This window comes from Dromiciops gliroides, chromosome 4 (assembly GCF_019393635.1).
Source record: "Dromiciops gliroides isolate mDroGli1 chromosome 4, mDroGli1.pri, whole genome shotgun sequence".
Lineage (NCBI taxonomy): Eukaryota > Metazoa > Chordata > Mammalia > Microbiotheria > Microbiotheriidae > Dromiciops > Dromiciops gliroides.
Window position 1 is genome coordinate 178165472 of NC_057864.1, and position 20632 is coordinate 178186103.

At 41.1% G+C, this 20632-nt stretch overlaps 1 protein-coding gene across 1 annotated transcript in view; it reads right to left on the bottom strand.

Moving 5' to 3' along the window:
• Positions 1 to 18720, bottom strand: part of WFIKKN2 (WAP, follistatin/kazal, immunoglobulin, kunitz and netrin domain containing 2) — a 32247-nt gene extending 13527 nt beyond the window's left edge. Inside the window, exon 1 of the mRNA XM_044004147.1 lies at positions 18642 to 18720. The gene's annotated coding sequence lies outside the window, so the exon portion shown is untranslated. The remainder of the gene's footprint in view (positions 1 to 18641) is intronic.
• Between the last annotated feature and the right edge of the window lie 1912 nt (positions 18721 to 20632).

Genomic DNA, 20632 nt, shown 5'->3' on the forward strand with positions numbered 1-20632 from the left:
GCTCTTTTCCTCTACATCCCCTCTGGACTTAACAAGAAGCAGCATGGCTTAGTACAGCTGTTTTCAAACTTTCTGGCCTTGGGAATTAGGGTTAGGTCTCCGTACCTGCTTTATGCTCTTAAAGACTGTGGACCTCCCAAGAACTTTTGTTTATGTGGGTTATATCTATCAATATTTTACCACATTAGAAATGAAAACATCTTAGTATTATTATGAAAATAGTTTTGACCTTTCAGAGAGTTTTAACCCCCCCCCCAAAAAAAGGGTTTAAGGGACTCTCGGGCAACCCCAGACTCCACTTTGAGAACTGCTGGCTAAGTAAACAGAGGGCAGGATTTCGAGTTAGAAAAATCTGGGTTCAGCTCCTGTCTTTGACCCTTCCTAACTGTATGTCCTTGTGCAAATCACTTTACCTCACCTTCCACATCTTTAAAATGGGGGTGATAATAATAACGTAAAGAAGAATACCAATGGTAGATAGATACATTTATTGAGTGCATATTATGTTCGAAGCCCTGCTCTCAAGGAGCTTGCATTCTAATGGGGGGGGGGAGGAGACAATACATGAAAGGGAGCTCAAGAGAAGGGGGAAAGAGTAGAAAAAGTCAGGAGAATCAGACTGAATAGGACCCTAGATTCAAGGCGGAAATATTTACCAAAGATTCTCCTCCTCGGTGGAGAGAATGGTGGCTCAGTGTTGGATGCATGTGCGAGGGGTGGTCTTGATGGCAGAGCTTGAGAGAGGAGACATAGTCTTTCTTCTATGAGAGATGATACAAGGTCCTCTTTGGAGAGAGAGAGAAGAGAGGACAGGACAGGACAGGACAGGACAGGACAGGACAGGACAGGAGAGGTGAGAGGAAGAGAAGGGAGGAAAGGGGAAGAGAGAAAGGGAGAGAAGAGGAGAGAGGAGAGGGGGAAAAAAGAAAGGAGGAAGGGAAAGAAGAGGGGAGGAAGAGAAGGGAGGAGAGAAGAGAGAGGAGGGGAGGAGAAAAGAAAGGAAAGGAGGAAAGTAGAGAGGAGGGGAGAAAAAGGAGGAGAAGGGAGGATAGGGACAGAGACAGACAGAGAACAGAGAGAACAGACTTCGCCTTATAAGGTTGTCATGCGACCAAAATGAGATGTATGTAAGGTGCTTGGCAAAGTTTAAGGTATTATATAAAGTCTGAACTTGTCAGTAGGTTGCTCTGTGTTTTTAAGAATTTCCTTCTCGGGGTAGCTAGGTGGTGCAGTGGATAGAGCACTGGCCCTGGATTCAGGAGGACCTGAGTTCAAATTCAGCCTCAGACACTTAATACTTAATAGTTGTGTGGCTCTGGGCAAGTCACTTAACCCCAATTACTTGCCCTGCAAAAATAAATAAATAGATAGGTAAATAAATAAATAAATAAGAATTTACTTCTCATGTGTCCTCTATATTTTCAAGTATCCAACAGTTCAATCTAAGAAATACTTATTAAATGCATACTATTTGGAGAAAAAAAAAAGCATTGTACCAGGTGATGGGAATACAAAGGCAGAATTTTAGAAAACCAATCTCTGACCTCAAGGAGCTTACAATCAATGGAATATAATTCTTTTGAAAGCTCTCCCCTTGTTTCTGTCTCTATCCAGTGTGTGTCCTACTGGGCTTTGCTTGCAGCTGGCATTCATGACCACTCTTAGCTGATCAAGAAACCCAGAAAGAGGTCCTAAAGCCGACTATACCCTGGAGTTACTATGCATCTTCCCCTTCTCCCTCCAGCATCAAAATAATCTCCAACATACAAAAGCCAGGCTCTACTACAGGACAAGAGAAATCGGATCCATTTTCCTGGAGTGTAACCTGTGCTGCTTATCCTTTTCTTGGGATGAAGTAGTAGAGTAGAGACAAGAGCAGCCATGGTCTGAACCCTAGGGGCTTATGCCAGGGGGTCCTGGGGGCAGGGTGTGATATGCTAGCCCAGCTCTCAAGAAGGGGGTCTGCTTGGCAGATAGCCCCTTATAGCCCACACCTGATCATTCTAAAGGCCCAAATTCAAAATTGCCATTCAATCCAATTTTGTGTGTATAGGTAGAATCAGGCAGCATGTCAGAGGATGTGAAACCATGGGTGACTGAAGGGAGAGGTGAGCAGCAAGAGGAGGATCCAGGTCCGACTTTTTTAGAAGAAACCAGACCTTATCACCCCATTGACCAGGGTGTGAGCCTGCCCTCCCCTCCACAACTCTGCCTCTGCCCACCAAGGAGCCCATGGCCAGAAGTCACCTGGACACATGAACTCTGAGTGACCCTTATTCACTCTCAGAGTCTGAGCCATCAGAAGATGGCGGGAGGGCCCCATTACCACCATTACCTAAATGAGCCACATCTTCCTTCTTCAGTAATCTTGAGTCACATACACATGGGCTACACAATGAGCATTCACATAGGCAGAGACACCCAGATAGACACCAGCATCCACAGATCCACTCAAGTACACTGACCTCTTCATGTCTCTCACCTCCTCTCCCATTTATACTGATATCCATAGAGTTGGAGGAGGGGCAGGGCAGGGAGCAGCAATGGTCTGAACTCCTAAAAACTTGCTAATGCCCAAGGTTCCTTCCTGGTGTCACACTCTGGCCCCAAAGAAGTCAGGGGATCATATTTTCTTTTCACTTTTCCAGTGTCCCTGTGCTAGAGGCAGCTTAAAGGGGTTGTAGGGGTAAGAGAACAGTTTGCCAGCCTATTTCTTGTGTGGTCCTGGGCTTCAGAACACAAAGTACAGTCACCTTGTCCTAAGGCCCTTTCTTTCCTCTTTGGAGACTGGGGAAATCAAGGCAGAAGTGTTGGGTGGGGCTAAGACATGAGGGTGGAAGTGCTAAGCCCACACTGAGAAATCTCAGCCAAAGTACAAGCCAGCAAGTCTCTGCTCACTCCTATGCTAGGGCCCCCTGAACTGTGTGGCCTGTGCCCTTTTTGGCCACATGGTCTGCACAATTATTAATGATGTTCAGGGTAAATGAGAGGAGAAGGAGGCCAGATTCTGCATCCTAAGAGCATCATCTCTGACCCTCCTCACCTGACCCTTGAGATTGTAGATGAAGCAGGGAGAGGAGGGGAGGAGGTAGAGATTTGATAGTTACTCATCAAGGAGGGGGAATGGAGGTTTAGGGGGAGGGGGAGAAAGAAGAGAACTCACATGGGGTCTATACTTCCCCAATAGGTCATCGGGAATCAGAGGCCGCTGAAGCTAAATGTGATTAGCTGCTAGGCTTGGGCGAGGAGAAATTCAATAAAGCTGGGGAGCTTGTTACCCAGCTGGGGACCCCCTGCCTGAACCAAGCTCAGCGGGGCCTGGGCTACATTACCACTACAGCATGAACTCTCCCCTTAAAGTGAGACAAGGCCAGTCTTGCAATAATTAGCGGGGCCTCAGCAGATGGTTTTCTCTGGGGGTAGGGTAGGGGGGCACCGTTTAGTCTTCAGCCACGTGACAGGCCAACATCTGTGCAGAGTGGAACGGGGACAGCATTCTCGTTTTGCACATTTTTGCCAAGAGCAGCCATTCTGACAAGGGTGACAACCAACCCGGTCGTCTCATGGGTAGAAAACAATGGGAGTGGGCCTTGGGAGGAGAGGTGGAAATCCTCTGGTGGAAACTGAGGTTGTTACTTTGGGGACCATAAGGTGTTATTGCTCAATGCAGAGTAGGAAGAACAAGAGAAATTCATTAAAAAGAAATAAAAGAAATACCTGCCCCTGTTTCCTCAGGGCCCTGCTCTGTGCCACTGGAATTCACCATTATGAAGAGGAGGCCCTCCCTGTAACTACAGGCACGCGCAGCTCTGGGCACAGCCGAGTATATGGGGTGAATGTGTGTGGTGTAGGATGTAGGAGTTGGGTCAGAGGATCAAAGATTTCAATCTGGAAGGGACAACCTTTTTGTTTTATAGAGCAGAAAACTGAGGGCCCTGGAGATTAAGTGACTTGCCCCATGTCACAATATCAGGGGAAGATTTGAATCCAGGTCCTCTGTTGCCAGAGCCAGTGCTGACTCTCAGACCTGGGGCAGGATGATTCTATACAGGGTTTGGGTCCCAGACGCATGCACAGAGTCTACTGTATCGATCAGAGATGAGAGGCCTGATCTTTAACCGTGACGGACAGGCTATGGGGAGAGTGACCTTAACCCCTTCACCAAGTCAGAGAGTGAGAAGGAACCTCATCCAGTGATAGGGATCCCACTGCCTCCTGAAGTAGCCCATTCTGCTCTGGGATAGCTCTGATTTTTAGGAAGTTTTTCCTGATGTCAAGCCTAAATCTGTCTCTTTTCAGTTTCCACCCATTGTTCCTACTTCCACCCTGTAGGGACAAGCAGAGCAACAAGTCTGGCCCTCCAAGGTTTTTCCATGAGCCTTTTCTTCTTCTCTGGGCTAAACATCCTCTAGTGCCTTCAACCACACCCTGAGGCCCCTCACCATCCTACACTGCCCCCCTTTGAATGCCCTCCAGTTTAGCAATATCCTTCCAAAAAACGTGACACCTATACCAAAACACACACATATGCACACAAACACACACACACACATATTCTTGAAGAGGACCAGTAACATCAGGATGGTGATGTCTTGACTTGCAAGTGAATTGGATTTAAGTGAGGCAAGAACAGTACAAGGTCACCAACCTCACTCTTTCCCCCAGAGTCATAAGAATCCACTGGCAGGACATAAGTGAGGACAACTGGTGATGGCCCTCACAGGAATTCTACTAACATTACTACAAAACATGTTCTCAAGAAATACAGAATTTGTTATTGAGTTGTTTCAGATGTGTCCAACTCTCCGTGATCCCATTTGGGGTTTTCTTGACAAAGATACTGAAGTGGTTTGCCATTTCCTTCTCCAGTTCATTTTACAGATGAGGAACCAAGGCAGAGTTAAGTGACTTACCCAGGGTCACACAGTATGTGTCTAAGGCCTTAGGGACCTGAGGACTTGAATTCAGATTCTCATGATTCCCAATGTTCTATCCACTGCACCATCTACCTGCCCCATTAAATAGAGGAAATATTAATTGTCCACAGATGGACCCTACCAACATAATAAAAACTACAATGCAACCTAAACTAATTTACAGATTTAGTGCCACATCAATCAAACTGCCAAAGAGTTACTTTATAGAATAAGAAAAAATAATAACATAATTTATCTGGGGAAACAAAATGTCAAGAATCTCAAAGGAAATCATGAAAAAAGTGGGAAGGAAGCAGAGGGTGAGAAGTGGACTAGAAGTACCAAATCTCAAAGTATACTACAAAGCAGTAATCATTAATATTATTCGGTATTGGTTAAAAATAGAAAAGTGAATCAGTGGAACAGATGAGGTATGCAACACTCATAAGCAATTGAACACAGTAGTGTTTGATAAACTAAAGAACTCTCACTGCTGGGAAAATGATTCCCTATTCAACAAAAACTGCTGGAAAAATTGGAAAGCATGGCATAAATTAGATGTTTAGACCAACATCTCCTACCAAATACTATAACAAGTTCCCAAATGCAAACATAACCTAGATATAAAAGGTCATATCATAAACAAATTTAAGGAAAAGGGAAGAGGGTATCTTTACAATTATGGAAAGAGGAAAAGTTCTTAAACAAGGGAGCTAATATGGACAATCTCAACATAAAATTGAAGTTTCTGTGCATACAAAATCAATAATCAGAAAGGAAACTGATAACTGGGAAAAATATTTGCAGCAAATCAAACCGACAAAGATCTGATAACCATGATAAGTAGGGAACTGATACAAACATATAAGAATGAGAGACGTAACATAATAGCTAAATGGTCAAAGGATGTGGATATGCAATTTTCATGAGAAAGGCAAGTTATTAACTACCATATGAAAAAAGTTTCCAAGTTACTACTAATTTGAGAAAATGCAAATTGAAAATTACTTTGCATCTCACAACTATCAGGTTAGCAAAAATGACCCCCCACCCCAAAATGGATCATGATAATTGAGGGAAGGACTTTGGGAGGAGAGGCATATTAATGCACTATAGAGTAACTTTGAATCGATGCAGCCATTTTGGAAAGCATTATAAGTCACTAAACTGCATACTTTTTGACTTATCTGTTACTCCCACTGTTACCTAACCTACTGTTACTCAGTCTATATCCCCCTCCAAAAGAGAAAGAGTGAAAGGACTCATATGCACAAAATTAATTAGCAACAAATAGCAATGATTTTTTGTTGTAGCAAAGAAATGGAAACAAAGGGAGTTCCCGTCAATTAGGAAATGACTGAACCAAGCATGATATATTAATATCATAAAATATTATTCTGCCATAAGAGATTATTAAAGCAGCAGATTCAAAGAAAACTAAAAGGACTTTTATAAAATGTGGCAGAGTAAAGTTAACAGAACCAAGAGAACAATTTATACAATGGCTATAATGTTGTAAAAGAAAACAACTGTGAATGACTTAACTCCGATCACTGCCATGACCAGTCACAACTATGGAAGACAAGAAGACAACAAACATTTATTAAGCACTTACCATGAGCCAGTCATTGTGCTAAGCACGGAGGATACAAATGCAAGCGAAAAGAAAGACAATCCCTGACTTCACAGAGCTTTTGTTTGAATGATGGAAGACAGCACAGATTGATTTTGAAACTTGCTTCCTACCTCTTGGAAGAGAAACATTGGACAAGAAATGCAGAAGGTAACATATCTTCAAAAACAGTCAATGTGTTTGTTTGTTTTGTTTGACAATGTCGTTTTTTAAATGAAGAGGGTTTTTTGTGGGGGGGGGTGATAAAGGGTTAAGTGACTTGTCCAAGGTCACACAACTAGTAATTATCAATTGTCTGAGGCCAAATTTGAACTCAGGTCCTCCTGAATCCAGGGCCAGTGCTCTATCCACTTCGCCACTTAGTTGCCCCCTTATTTTCTTAAAAAAAAAATATCACTATCATTCTCCTCTACTACTCTCTCTCTTCAAAAAAAGCTCTTCAGGGGGCAGTTGCCCTGCAAAAATAAAAATAAATAGAAGATAAGAAAGAAAAGAATGTCAATGAGACATTTAAAAGAATACACAGGAGAATAGGAGGTTCCAGATGATACACAAACAAGGAAGTACTGAGTTAAATTTTGTATATGTTTATATATATATGTGTGTGTGTGTGTGTGTACACATCAATACACACATATATGTGCAACTATATATCCATAAAAGTTATGCATACATGTGTGCACTAAATATTGTATAAACACATACATACAAATATACATTTTTGTATGTATGTGTGTATATATACATATATGTCTTTTTTGACATGGGATAAGAAATATATTAGTTAAGATCAGGATTCGAATATTTACCAGCTGTATGGCCCTAGACAAGTCATTTAACCTCTGCCTGCCTTAGTTTTCTCATTTGTGAAATGGGGACAATATTAGCACCTATCTCCCAAGGTTGTTAGGAGGATCAAATGAGATACTATTTGTGATATGTTTTGCAAACCTTAAAAGACTATATAAATGCTAGCTATTATTGTTTTTTAAAATATGTTGTAGGTAATAGAAATTCACAATGCCATGCATACTCCTCTTTTTCTATTCTTTGCATAAAGAAATGCTCTTGGTTGTTGATATTTGTCAAGTTCATAATAAGAAGAAAGACTTTTTTTTTAATGTAGTACCCAGAACTGAATACCATAGCCCTAGCTGTCTAACAGTGATAGGGACTATCACCTCCTCATTTCTGGAAGCTACGCCTTCCTTAATGCAGTCCAATATCATATTTCCTTTTTTCGTTCCTATTGTTGACCCACAAAAAGCCTTCAATTGTTTTTTTCAGATGAACTGCTGTCTGACTGTGCTTCTTCCATTGCCTGGCCTGGCTGGTATAGCCTTTTAAGAAGGAGAGGTATCCTTTTAAGTAATTACCACCCAGATGAGCTCAGACTTACAATCTCCAGGGCTAGAAGCCAAGGATGTATTTGTTAAGCCACTGGGAACCCTGCCACCAACCATAGTGGTCCTCCAACATCCTACCCTAATGCCTCCTCACATCATGGAGGTGACCCTGCTTTCTCAAAGACAATACCAGGGAACCATACATAGCCTCTAGCAGTTTCAACGAAGCTGGAAAAGTTTCAAGTTTGAATCCAGTGATAGACTGTGTCTCCTGGCCAAGGAGTGGCTTATTTTAATTTGGAGGCTCTTTACCAAGTTGGACTCAGGGTGATGAAATTTTTGGCCTAAAAACTATCAGCTCTCAAAAACTGTCTGCCAAATCATGGAGGCACTGCCTGCAGTCTGTGTGAGTAGAGAGAGTACCTAACCCAACCTTTGAAGGATTGTAAAGGTGTTCTGTTGACATCAATGTGTGTGAACCCGCAAGTACCTTTGTATAAATGTATATATGCTGATTACTATCCTAGAGTAAAACAAAGTGGATTTTTTTTTTAATTTGGAAAGGGCCTAAGAAGTTATCTGGCCCAGTCCTCTCATTTTTCAGATAAGAAGACTGAGGCCCTGAGAAGGGAAGTTTTATTGTACTTAAGCAAAAATTCATATTCAGGTCACTGGAATTCTAGTTTACCAAAAGACAATAAATAAATCATGCAGGAGCAACCTTTATTGTAGAAGTATTAGCCTGGGCTACAGCCCCATTGGGAGTAGAAGGAGAGGAAGCAAGCCCTGGGATACTTCAAGATTTCTACACTGCTGAAGGACTACAATCTGATGGAGAAGTTTCTAAGAGTGGGGTGAAGAAGTGGTTGGAAGGGAATGAAGGTGTGGGAACTTGAGGGAAGCATGGGAAGAAAGTGGGTTTCTGGATGGTGCCATAAGTACCCTATAAATTGTGTATCCTGGGACAATGCTCCAGCTGCCTCATCCTTGTTATGGCTCTGGGACCTTGTGAAAACCAGAACCAAATGGTTACCATAGAAGTAGTAACCAACCAGTCCAGGCTCTGCACAGGGTCAATCCATTTGTTACATAAATTCAACCCTTAATCTGACTATGCTGCCATTTAATGCAAATTTAGACAGTACCTTCTTTTTTAAGATGTCTAAGAGCCCTGATCCCATATTGTTGGCTCCTTCTCCTCCATTCCCCAACCCAGAATTCTGAGAACAGAGAGAAGGTATGACTGAGCCCAGCCATGAGGTCATTAGGTTAAAGTACCACTAGGGCTAATTGGTATTAATTAATTCTTTGAGCTTGATTTTAAAGGGAAGAAAAAAAAGAATGAAGATCAAACTATGGGGCAGCTAGTTGGCCCAGTGGATAAAGCACCAGTCCTGGAGTCAGGAGGATCTGAGTTCATAAATCCGGTCTCAGACACTTGACACTTACTAGCTGTGTGATCCTGAACAAGTCACTTAATCCTCACTGCCCTGCAAAAAAGAAAAAAAAATTAAATAAAAAAAAGAATGAAGATTTTGAAGGGAAGGAGGCAGTTTGACCTGTAGACCTATTTTTACAATTCCTTTACATAAAATCATTGAAAAGGAAGGGATTTTAGAAGTCATCTAGTCAAACCCCTTCATTTTACAGATGAGGAAACTGAGGGTCAGAGAAAGCAAGTGACTTGTTGGAGGTCACAAGCTAGTTAGTGGCAGAGCTGAGACTAGAGTTCAGCTCTCCTGACTCCCTAACCAGAAGTCTTCCCAGTACATAATGCTGCCTCTTTTACCTAATTGGCTCCCTCTCCTTATGTCGTTGCCTTGCAGAAATTGAGAAACTGATCATGGAAATGGGCCTCGGTGTCAGAAAATCTTTAGCTGATCTTCCTAGCCAAGAAAAACACCCAGTGAGGACACGCTCCACTAGGGATGAGAAAACAGCCAGGCTGTGTATTTGGGCTCTCTGCTTCCTCCCTCTGTGAGGGAAGAACAAGGGTCCTTGTTTCTGAGGGGCTGAGGAAGCACAAGTTTCCCTGTAAATGGAGATGTGTGCTCTTCCCTGAGAGATCAGGGCCCAAGGACCCCCAGGATGCAAGATGGACTAGCTGGAGTGAACAGCAAGGCATGGGGCCAGACTGGTGATCACTGCTATTCTTGATTCCACTATGGTGTGAGCCAGCTGGCATGAGAATACTGCTTCTCCCCATGTCAGGGAAAGGACATGCTTCCCACGCCCTTTCTCACAAATTATAATATGTAGGGGCAGCTAGGTGGTGCAGTGGATAAAGCACTGACCCTGGATTCAGAAGGACATGAGTTCAAATCCAGCCTCTGACACTTGACACTTACTAGCTGTGTGATCCTGGGCAAGTCACTTAACCCCCATTGCCCACCAAAAATAAAAAATAATAAAAATTAAAAAAAAACAAATTATAATATGTGTGGAAAAGAGTATGTACCTTAGATATTGAGGCTGAATGTATGGTTTTACTGGTTTAGGAAATTCCCAAAGCAACCTATTCTTAGAGAGTTGGCTCAGAGCATTGAGAGGTTATGTGATCTGCCTAGGGTCACACATTCAGGTCGTTTCAGAATCTGGACCTACATACATCTTCCTGGCTCTGAGACCAGCCAGGACTTCTTGAGAACACTTAGTCAATGCATGAAACTAAAAGACAGTTTAAAAGAGACAAGGGATGAGAAGTGGGTTCAGTGTAAAAGCCAGCATGAATTAGGAGATAAGGATTTAGGAGTTTACCCATTCTAGTTCACAACAGGCAGGGAATAACTACAATATATACCTTCCTGTGCCTGCTTTTCTCTTTTGCAAGTTCAGTGGTAAAAAACAGCCAGCACTGTGAGGTGGTCAGCTCTCCCATTCTCACTCCCTTCTGGTTAAGCACATCATCATTGCAGAAGTTTTGTCATACCCTGCATGCATTGTTCCATTCTTGCTCCTTTCAAGATTTTCAGCTTCCTGCTCCTTTCAGAATGAGAGGAAAAAAGAAACTATCATTTCCAAAATGGTCTTAGCTTCCATGCCTCTCAGAAGTCAGGTGGGGGAGATATCAGCATTCTCTGTCTTCCTAGTTTAGTAATCTGCTACATTCCTCTCCGGTATCAGAAACTTTATAATCCCTTGCAAAATTAGCCATGGTGCACACATCAAAATAAGTACAAGTACCTAACAGAATAAAGATGATTAATCTTTAGCATCCCAGGTAATCATATTAAGATACCATTCATAGCAAAGATACACCAATAGTACAAGCAACAATCAGCACTGGGTTAAAGCACTGCTTGATGACCACAGGTCTAAATTACATACAAGACATTTTGCATCCCAAAATCACAACAATAAACACATATTTAATCAGGCAGTCAGTGAATAAGGATTTATTAAGCACCTACTATGTGCCAAGCATTGCACTAAGCACTGGAGATAGAAAGAAATGCAAAAGGTAGTAAGCTTTCTTGAGAAGTTTACAGTCTACTAGGGAAGACAAGCAAACAAATCTATACAAATAAGTTACATATAGAATAAAAAAGAAAATAATTAAGAGAGGGAAGGCACTAGAATTAAAAGGCGGGATTTTAGTTGGGACTTGAAAGAAGCCAAGAGAGCCAGGTGGCAAAGATGAGGAAGGAGAAAGTTCCAGGCATTTTTTGTTTTATTTTTGTCTTTCTTGTATAAATAAATATTTATTAAATATTAAAATATTAATAAATATTTATTGACTGCTGTCTTGCCCATTAGAATGTGAGTTCCTTGAGAGCTGGGACCATCTCTTGCCTTTCTTCACACAGTGCATCGCACATATTAGGTGTGTTAATAAATTCTGATTGACTGACTAGACTCTAAGAAAAAGAGACCACCTCTCAGTAGAACAAAGACCCTCTGAACCAGACAATGGCTTATAAGCAGACATTTCCATCGAAGAAGACTCTTGGTTCAAGTAAAGAAAGAAGACTGAATCCAGAGTTAATGCCTTTTCCGCCTCAGACTTCAACAGCTGAGATTCCTGGAGCAGCGCTTCTTAAACGTTTTCCACTCTCGACCTCTTTTCACCCGAGAAATTTTTATGGCTTAACTATGTGTGGTTTTATTACTTGTCTATATTTGCATAGATGTTGCTGTTTTGCATATTTTGTTATTCTGCAAGTCATTACTACTTTATTTTTTCCTCTGCTTACTTGCTTGTGTTCTTTGAACATCATCTCTTTATTGATGATTCTTTATTTATCCAGCTCCAACCTCTCTGCTGACCTTCAATCTCTCATCTCCAACTGCTGTTCAGACATCTTGAACTGGATGTCCTGTAAACTCTTTTTTTTTCTTAAGTGAGGCAATTGGGGTTAAGTGACTTGCCCAGGGTCACACAGCTAGTAAGTGTTAAGTGTCTGAGGCCAGATTTGAACTCAGGTACTCCTGACTCCAGGGCCAGTGCTCTATCTACTGCGCCACCTAGCCACCCCCCTGTAAACTCTTAAACTCAATATGTCCAAGAACAGGCTCATCTTTCTCCCCATGCTCTCCCCCTTTCCAAACTTACCTATTCCTGTCAAGGACACTGCCATCTTCTCAATCCCCTAAACCTTCAGCTTAGGTGTCATCCTCTACTTCTCATTATCTCTCACTCCCCATATCCAAATGGTTGCAAAGGTCTATTTCACTTTGCAACAGCTTTCAACCCCCCCCCCCCCCCGCCTCCTCTCCTTTGACACTGACATCACTCTGGTGTAGGCCTTCATCATCTCACATCTGGAATATTGCAATAACCTGCTAGTGAGTTTGCCAGCCACAAGTCTCTTCCCAATTCCAGTCCATCTTCCATTCAGCCATCAAAGTGAATTACCTAAAATACCAATCTGACTATATCACACATTACTCTTCCTAACCCACTCAATAAACTCCAGTGGCTTCTTATCACCTTCAGGATTAAATAGAAAACTCTCTATCATTCAAAATCCTTCATAATCTAGTCTATCCCAGTTTATCCAGTCTTCTATCTTATGCTCCCAACTCACAGATTGTGTAATTGAGTGACACTGGACTCCTTGCTGTTCCACAAACAAGATACTCCGATGCTCAGCGTTGAGCATTTTCTCCTGCAAAGACCCCCAAACCACCAACAACAGCTGCTCCAGCAACAGCAACAACAACAAAAACCCAAACTTAGTCCCAGCTTTTAAGAAACTCAAAGTTTAATGGGGAAGACAAAACACAAACAACTACGTACAAACAAGATATACAGGATAAATTGGAGATAAACAAGAGGGAAGGCATTAGCATTAAAGGAAGTTAAGAAAAGTAAGTATAAATATAAATGATTTGTGTTGTTCAGTCAGTAGTGTCTGACACTTTGTGACCCCATTTTGGTTTTTTTCTTGGCAGAGATACTGGAATGGATTGCCATTTCCTTCTCCAGCTCATTTTACAAATGAGGAAACTGAGGCAAACAGGGTGAAGTGACTTGCCCAGTGTCATACAGGTAGTAAAATCTGAGACCAAATTTGAACTCAGGAAGATGAGTCTTTCTGATTCCAAGCCCAGGGCTCTATCCACTGTACCACCTAGCTGCATATATAAATGTTAGCTATCATTATTATTATTATTAGGCCATCACTCTCTACCCTCCCATCAGGAAATCTAACCAACCCACTTACAGGAAATAAATAGTTGTGGTAAATTGTTTTTGCAGGGCCCTCACCAATCTCTGGGGCTCTTTTGTAAACACATAAGTTGCCCAGTTTCTACATAGCCAAGTATGGAGAACTTTCCATCTATCTGTTATCTTATATGTCCCAAGAACACTAAGATTTCTCAGCAAAACTCTGTTACCTTGTTGAAGGTGTTGACTATAAACTAGGACATCACATTGGCATTTGTGCCTTTGAGTTCTTTCCTGAACTAAAGCTGTGGTTCTGTAGTGAACTTCTTTTTAGTTTCTGTCTTATCCGGGACTGGTTGTGAATACTGGCAATCCCTCCATCCTTAAAGACTCCAAAACACAAGTCACTCACCCCAATAACAGCAGGTAGGACATAAAGCTGGTGATATCATTCTTGTTAGAACTAAGAAAGTTGGGGGCAGCTAGGTGGCGCAGTGGATAAAGCACTGACCCTGGATTCAGGAGGACCTGAGTTCAAATCTGGCCTCAGACACTTGACACTTACTAGCTGTGTGACCCTGGGCAAGTCATTTAATCCCATTGCCCCGCCAAAAAACAAACAAACAAACAAAACAACAAAACAAAAAACCTAAGAAAGTTGATTCCACTGAGATTTTTGTTCTGGTCTCAGTGTCCCTAACATGTTCATTAGTGTGTATTTGAAATGTTCAGACAAGGAGTCTCCTTGAGGGTATTAAGGTATAGCTCTAGACTCTTTGATGCCAAAGCTAATGTCTCCGTGAGCAGTGTGGTTTCAAAGTCTATGCTTTAGTCCACACATCAGCTCTTGCTGATTTTCCTTTAATCTATCCAACTCTTTCTTCATCTTTTTCTATGGTCGTTCTAAAGACAAGGTGTCATTAAAGTATATCAAAACAGGCAGGTAGGGGCAGTTAGGGGCAGCTAGATGGCGCAGTGGATAAAGCACCGGCCCTGGAGTCAGGAGTACCTGAGTTCAAATCTGGCCTCAGACGCTTGACACTTGCTAGCTGTGTGACCCTGGGCAAGTCACTTAACCCTTATTGCCTGGGGGGGCGGGGGGGGGGGAGAAGGTGTACCAACACTTTTAGGTAGTTCTTATGGCCAATTACCTTTTCTACCAGTTTCTGAAAAAGTGCCCCTGAGATGTCTCAGGGCATTAAGTAAAATTGGAAAAATTCAGAGAGACTGATGAAACCAATCCTCTTGTCTCCTGCCTAGGAATATGTCAGTAGCCGTTGCATGGGAACTACTGACTTCCTAACCTCCAACCCTAAACTCTTGGGCTGTTGGACTGCTCTTGTTCAAAGTTGAGTATTCTGTATCCATGCACAGCTTTCCACTCTTCTTTAGTACTAATATTAAAGGGGGTGCATATAGGTGGTTGGATTATGATGATGCCATTGACCAGCAGGTCCTTGATTTATTGACCTGAAGTTATCAGTCACAAAAAAAGGAATTTTCCTAGGTCACTGGAACAGTAAGGAGTGAATAAGCTGGATCTTGTAGGTTGCTTTTGTGGTACAACCCTCATCTCACTTACACAATGAGAAACCAACTTAATGAGTTCCTTCCTCAAATCCTTCTTCAGTTCTTCCAGTTCTAGGGAAACATCAAAGTAAAATTTCTTGGGGTCCATTTAAGAAACTGAGGTGCCCCATTTTAAATAATCACAAAATGAATAAAATATCTGGAAACTGATCGATCTGTCAAAGCACACAAAAGACTTGTGCAGATTAAATTACAAAGTACTTCTTAAAGACATAAAGAACAATTTAAATAGCTGGAGAAATATTCAGTGCTCATGAATGGGCCATACCAATATCATAAAAATAACAATACTATTAAAGTTAATTCATACTTTTAAAGCTATAACAATCAAATGACCAAGGAGAGTTTTAGAGAATTTGGTAAGATAATAACAAGATTCTTGGGTTTTTTGTTTTGTTTTGTTTTTGCAGGGCAATGAGGGTTAAGTGACTTGCCCAGGGTCACACAACTAGTTAAGTGTCAAGCGTCTGAGGCTGGATTTGAACTCAGGTCCTCCTGAATCCAAGGCCAGTGCTTTATCCACTGCGCCACCTAGCTGCCCCCCAACAATATTCTTTGAAAAAACAAAATCTCAAATATCAAGGGAAATGATAAAAAGAAATAGGGACAAAGGAGAAATAACCCTTCGAGACCTCAAACTACATTATAAAGCAGCAGTCATCAAAAACATTTTGTATGGGTTAAAAATAGAGACAGATAAATAGGTCAGATTAGTCAAGGAAGAATCAGAAACAATGAAACTCAGTAACCCAATGTTTGATAAAGTGGAAAACATAAATTACCTAGGGAAAAAAATTCTTTATTTGATAAAGACTCCTGGGAAAACTGAAAAGCAGTCTGACAGAAGTTAGACTAATACCTTATACCATATTCCATAATATATTCTAAATGGATATGTGACCTTAATATTAATGATCAGACTATTAAAAATTAGAAGAGAAACAAATCATATGCCTCTCACAGCTATGGAGAATGGCTAAAATATATTCGTTTTTGGGGGGGGGTGAGGCAATTGGGGTTAAGTAACTTGCTCAAGGTCACACAGCTAGTGTCAAGTGTCTGAGGCTGGATTTAAACTCAGGTCCTCCTGAATCCAGGGCTGGTGCTTTATCCACTGTGCCATCTAGCTGCCCCGCTAAGATATATTCTTAACCAAGCAAGAGACAGAAGCAATTACAAAAAATAAAAGAGATAACTTTGATTACCTGAAACTGAAAAGCTTCTGCATAGACAAAGTAAGTTCCTAGGATAAAAAGGGAAATGGTTGGATGGGGGGCAAAATCTTTGTATCAGATTTTCTAAATAAGGGCTTAGTATTCAGGATATATAAACAACTAGTAGAAATTTGTAAGACCAAAACCATTCCCTAATAGATAAATAAGTGGCCAAAGGATATGAACAAACAATTCTCAAAAGAATTGACAACTATTTATAACTACATGAAAGAATGCTCCAAATCACTAATAATAAAAGAAATGCAAATCAAAACAACCCTGAAGTTTAACCTTACACCCTGCAAACTGGCAAAGGTGGTAAAAATGGCAATACTTGATACTAGAGGCGTTGTGTAATGACAGGTACAGGAACACATTGGTGATGGAGCTGTGAAATGGTATGACCATTTTGGAGAGCAATTTAGAATTATGCAAATAAAATGGCTAAAATATCCATAGCTTTTGACCCAGAGACTACATTACTGGACTTATCCCCCAAGGAATCCATCGATAAGAAGAAAGTCTTATTATTTTTTGTGGTAGCTAAAAACTGGTAACAAAGTAGATGCCCATTGATTGGGAAATGGCTAAACAAACTATGGAACATGAATGTAATGGATTATCACTGTGCTGTAAGACACAATGTGTGTGATGAATATAGAGAAGCACAGAAAGATCTACACAACTGGTGCAGAGTGAAGTAAGCAGAGTCAAGAAAACCAAATACACAGGGACTATAGCAATGTAAATGGAAAGAAGAACCACACAGCAAAAAAAGCTATATCTCAAGTGAATGTAACAAAATTTTAAAAATCAAATGGGGGCGGCTAGGTGGCGCAGTAGATAGAGCACCAGCTCTGGATTCAGGAGGACCTGAGTTCAAATCTGGCCTCAGACACTTGATACTTATTAGCTGTGTGACCCTGGGCAAGTCACTTAGCCCTCATTGCCCTGCCCCCCCCCCAAAAAAATATATATATATATATATCAAGCGGGACTGAAATGATGAGATATGAAAAGATACCCCCAACCTACCCCATCACAGAAGTGGAAGGTTCATTGGTATTACGCAAGGCTCATGTTTTCAGATTTTTAAAAAATATATCAATCAGCTGTAATGATTTTTTTTAAAATTCTTTAAAATAAAATGTTATTTATTCTATGGAATTGATCTCTGGGAGGGGAAGGAGAAAGAGACTGGGGGTTAACTATGATGATATAAGAAACAGAAAGCATTTATAAAAACTTTAAAATGAGAGATAGATTGATGAGTCAGTGTTCTTATAATGTCCACTGTCAGCACTTCTCTCTGTTCTCCTTTAAACCTTTGCACAGACTGTCTGGAAGGCCAAAGAGTGTATTGAGTCCCAGCTAATTGTTTACAGTATCCTACTAATATCTTGAACAGATTGGAATTGGTTCCAATTACTGCCAACACTCCATTAAAAAGCATGGCAGATCTGGATACAGCAGAGCCAAGGTGCCTATTGCCTTGTGGACACCAGCAACTTCACTGGGAAATTCAAGCTCACTTTGATGTATGCCAAATATGGGAATATTTTGACACTCAGTATTTCAAATCCAAGCCCATTCAAAAGCTGTAAAAGTATGTTGTTGTTGCTGTTGTTTTTCCAGCTATCTCTCATACAATGGCTGGGACATGATGGTTCCTTTCACTCCACTCTCAAAGACAAACAGTGCAGTCTACATTTTCAGTCTTCACTGGAGTCCCTGTGTGGGGTCTTATAAATCCAGATGGAATAAACCCATGGGGAATAGATGAGATCATGTTTGCTCTTTTCAGTATCTGCGGTGACATCATTCCCTGGCCCCCATTTCCTTTTCTTAATGCTGGTCTCTTAGGAAGAAAGGAGGGGGCAGGTAGGTGGCACAGTGAATAAAGCCCTGGCCCTGGATTCAGGAGGACCTGAGTTAAAATCTGGCCTCAGACACTTGACACTTATTAGCTGTGTGACCCTGGTCAAGTCACTTAACCCTCATTGCCCCACAAAAAAAAAAAAAGGATTTCTTGGGGGACCCAGAGATCAGTCCTTTCTTCTCCCCCTCCTTTGCCCCACCAGAAAGTCCTTTTCTCCTTGATCTTATTTGGGACAAACTCAAGGGAACAAAAGAAATGGAGATAAACTCTTTGTCTAGCTCAGTGAAGGACCACACTTAGATAATGGACTTTGCCTTAGGCTACTTGAGTAAGGGTTTTCTCTCTGATACCATCTGTAGAGTTATTTTAATTTAGACCATCCTCAAGTCACGTCAACCAATGGAATTGAATGATGCTGACCAATTAACTTTGATCAATGTATAATGACCCACCTCTATCAAAAGAAGATAAAAGTTGGAAGAAGCCACAAGTTCTCTCTCTCTTGGCTGGTGCTTGGCTCCATCTCTTGGCTTGGCCCTCCCTCTTAGGACAATGTAGGTCTGACAGTCTGAGACCATGAGAAGTTAAGGAAACATGCAGTCAATCCTTTACTGATATATTATATTAATAAATTAATAATATGCTTGCTGCCAAAACTGGTACAATAGTAATTAAATTATAAAACATGGTTTTAGTTAATTTAAAAAAAACATACACACATAGCTTTACCCATGATTATCTTTACTTCTGAAACAAAAGATAGCTCTGTCCTTCTAGGTTTTTTTCACAATGACAGTGTTCATGTCTGTCCTATTCTCTATTCTTGTATTCCTTTATTTTTCCAAAAGAACAGAATTTTTTCTCCCACCAGATTTTCTGTAAGTTTCTTCAAATCTTCACCTGCAAGATAGCTCCTGTGTTTAGTTTCCTGGGGCCCACACATTAGAACATGACCCTGAGGTCATTGGGGTTGAATTTTTGCAATATAGGCCATCTCACGGATGACATTCCAATTGCTCAAATGGTTTCACACGGTCCATTAATTTATCACACTAATGATCATTTCATCACTAAAGGAGTCTTTAGGGATACTCTCAAGTCAAAGCAATCCTGTACTCTTTGGACTATTTGCTTCAGTCTTGTCATTTCTTCTCTTTTAAGTGATTGAACTCTTCTCACTAACAATCTTGATGAGTTTGTCCACTGGTTGATACCAATTTGGGTGGCAAATCCGAATTTGTACTGAATGGTATTTCCCAGGTCAGGACTATTGAACCACTTGAGATTTAGTAAACATTCCAAATATGTGAGTCCAGTGTTTCTTTTCCTTAGACCCTGAAGGCATGCAAATGTGCGGCCTCTGATATTTACCATTAAGCAATTTATCTTTTCTCTTTTTTGATGCCTGCAAGCTCATTAGTAGTTCTGCTGAACATATGGCCCACACCTCTCCTGAGCTTTCCCCAGGAGAGCAAGTACCCTTTCTTGAGAAAGTTCCTCTTGGACTCCAGTACTGTTGTCTTTAATGAGGTATTGAGTTGTTAAATATTAGGCTTCTCTGTACAACCCAGTGATGTGGGATGGAATTAGGGTCAAATTGATCGTGAGTCTTCCCAAAAGAATTACAAGACTCAGTAACTCAGTTTCCCAAGTTTTATTGCAATACTGTGAGTGACCACAGGGAGAGAACCAGAATAGTGGAAAGGTATCTCTCGAATAAGGAAAGATAAGATAGTTATATTTATAGTATGGATAAATTGATTATCAGTCTCTTTATAATAATCTCCACCTTAGAGGGGCAAAGGGGAGGGCCTGTCCTACTCATTATAATAATCTCCATCTTTGGGGGTTACAGGGGAAGGCCTATCCTAATTTGGAGTTCTTGGGGTCCTAAGCCAACCCCCTGAGGTGGTTACCTTTTTCAGTGGAGGTGTGTTTTGGGGGTTTACATGTCATAAGGTGAATTGGGACAAATTTGGCCTTTTCTGCGAATGTCTCTTTCTGATTCCCATGGCTGGTTTCAAAACATCTTCATTTTTCATTTTTTTTCTAGTTTGATTTTCTACAGCCTGTCATTTTATCATTGTTATAGTCTAAGGTCTTCATGGCCTAGCTCCCTGTGTCCCCGTTGTGGCTACTGATTTATGTGGGTAAGAGAACCTAGCATCTTGACTTGTAAATTATCCATTAACTGGGGTCTGAATCCCTTTTAGAGCTAATATCTGAATTAGAACTTGGATCTTAGGTTTTTCTGTTAACTCCTTTTTGCCTCCTACATCACCAGGAGATCTAGCCCTTACTTAGGCACAGGTAGGTTATCACTCTCTGCCATAGGAGACCTAACTTTGGCCCTTCCTGCAGGAGGTGCTCCTCTGTATGGCTTAGGGGAACTAGGGACATCATTTCTGCCATAGAGAATATGGACTCAGTCTCACCCACAGAC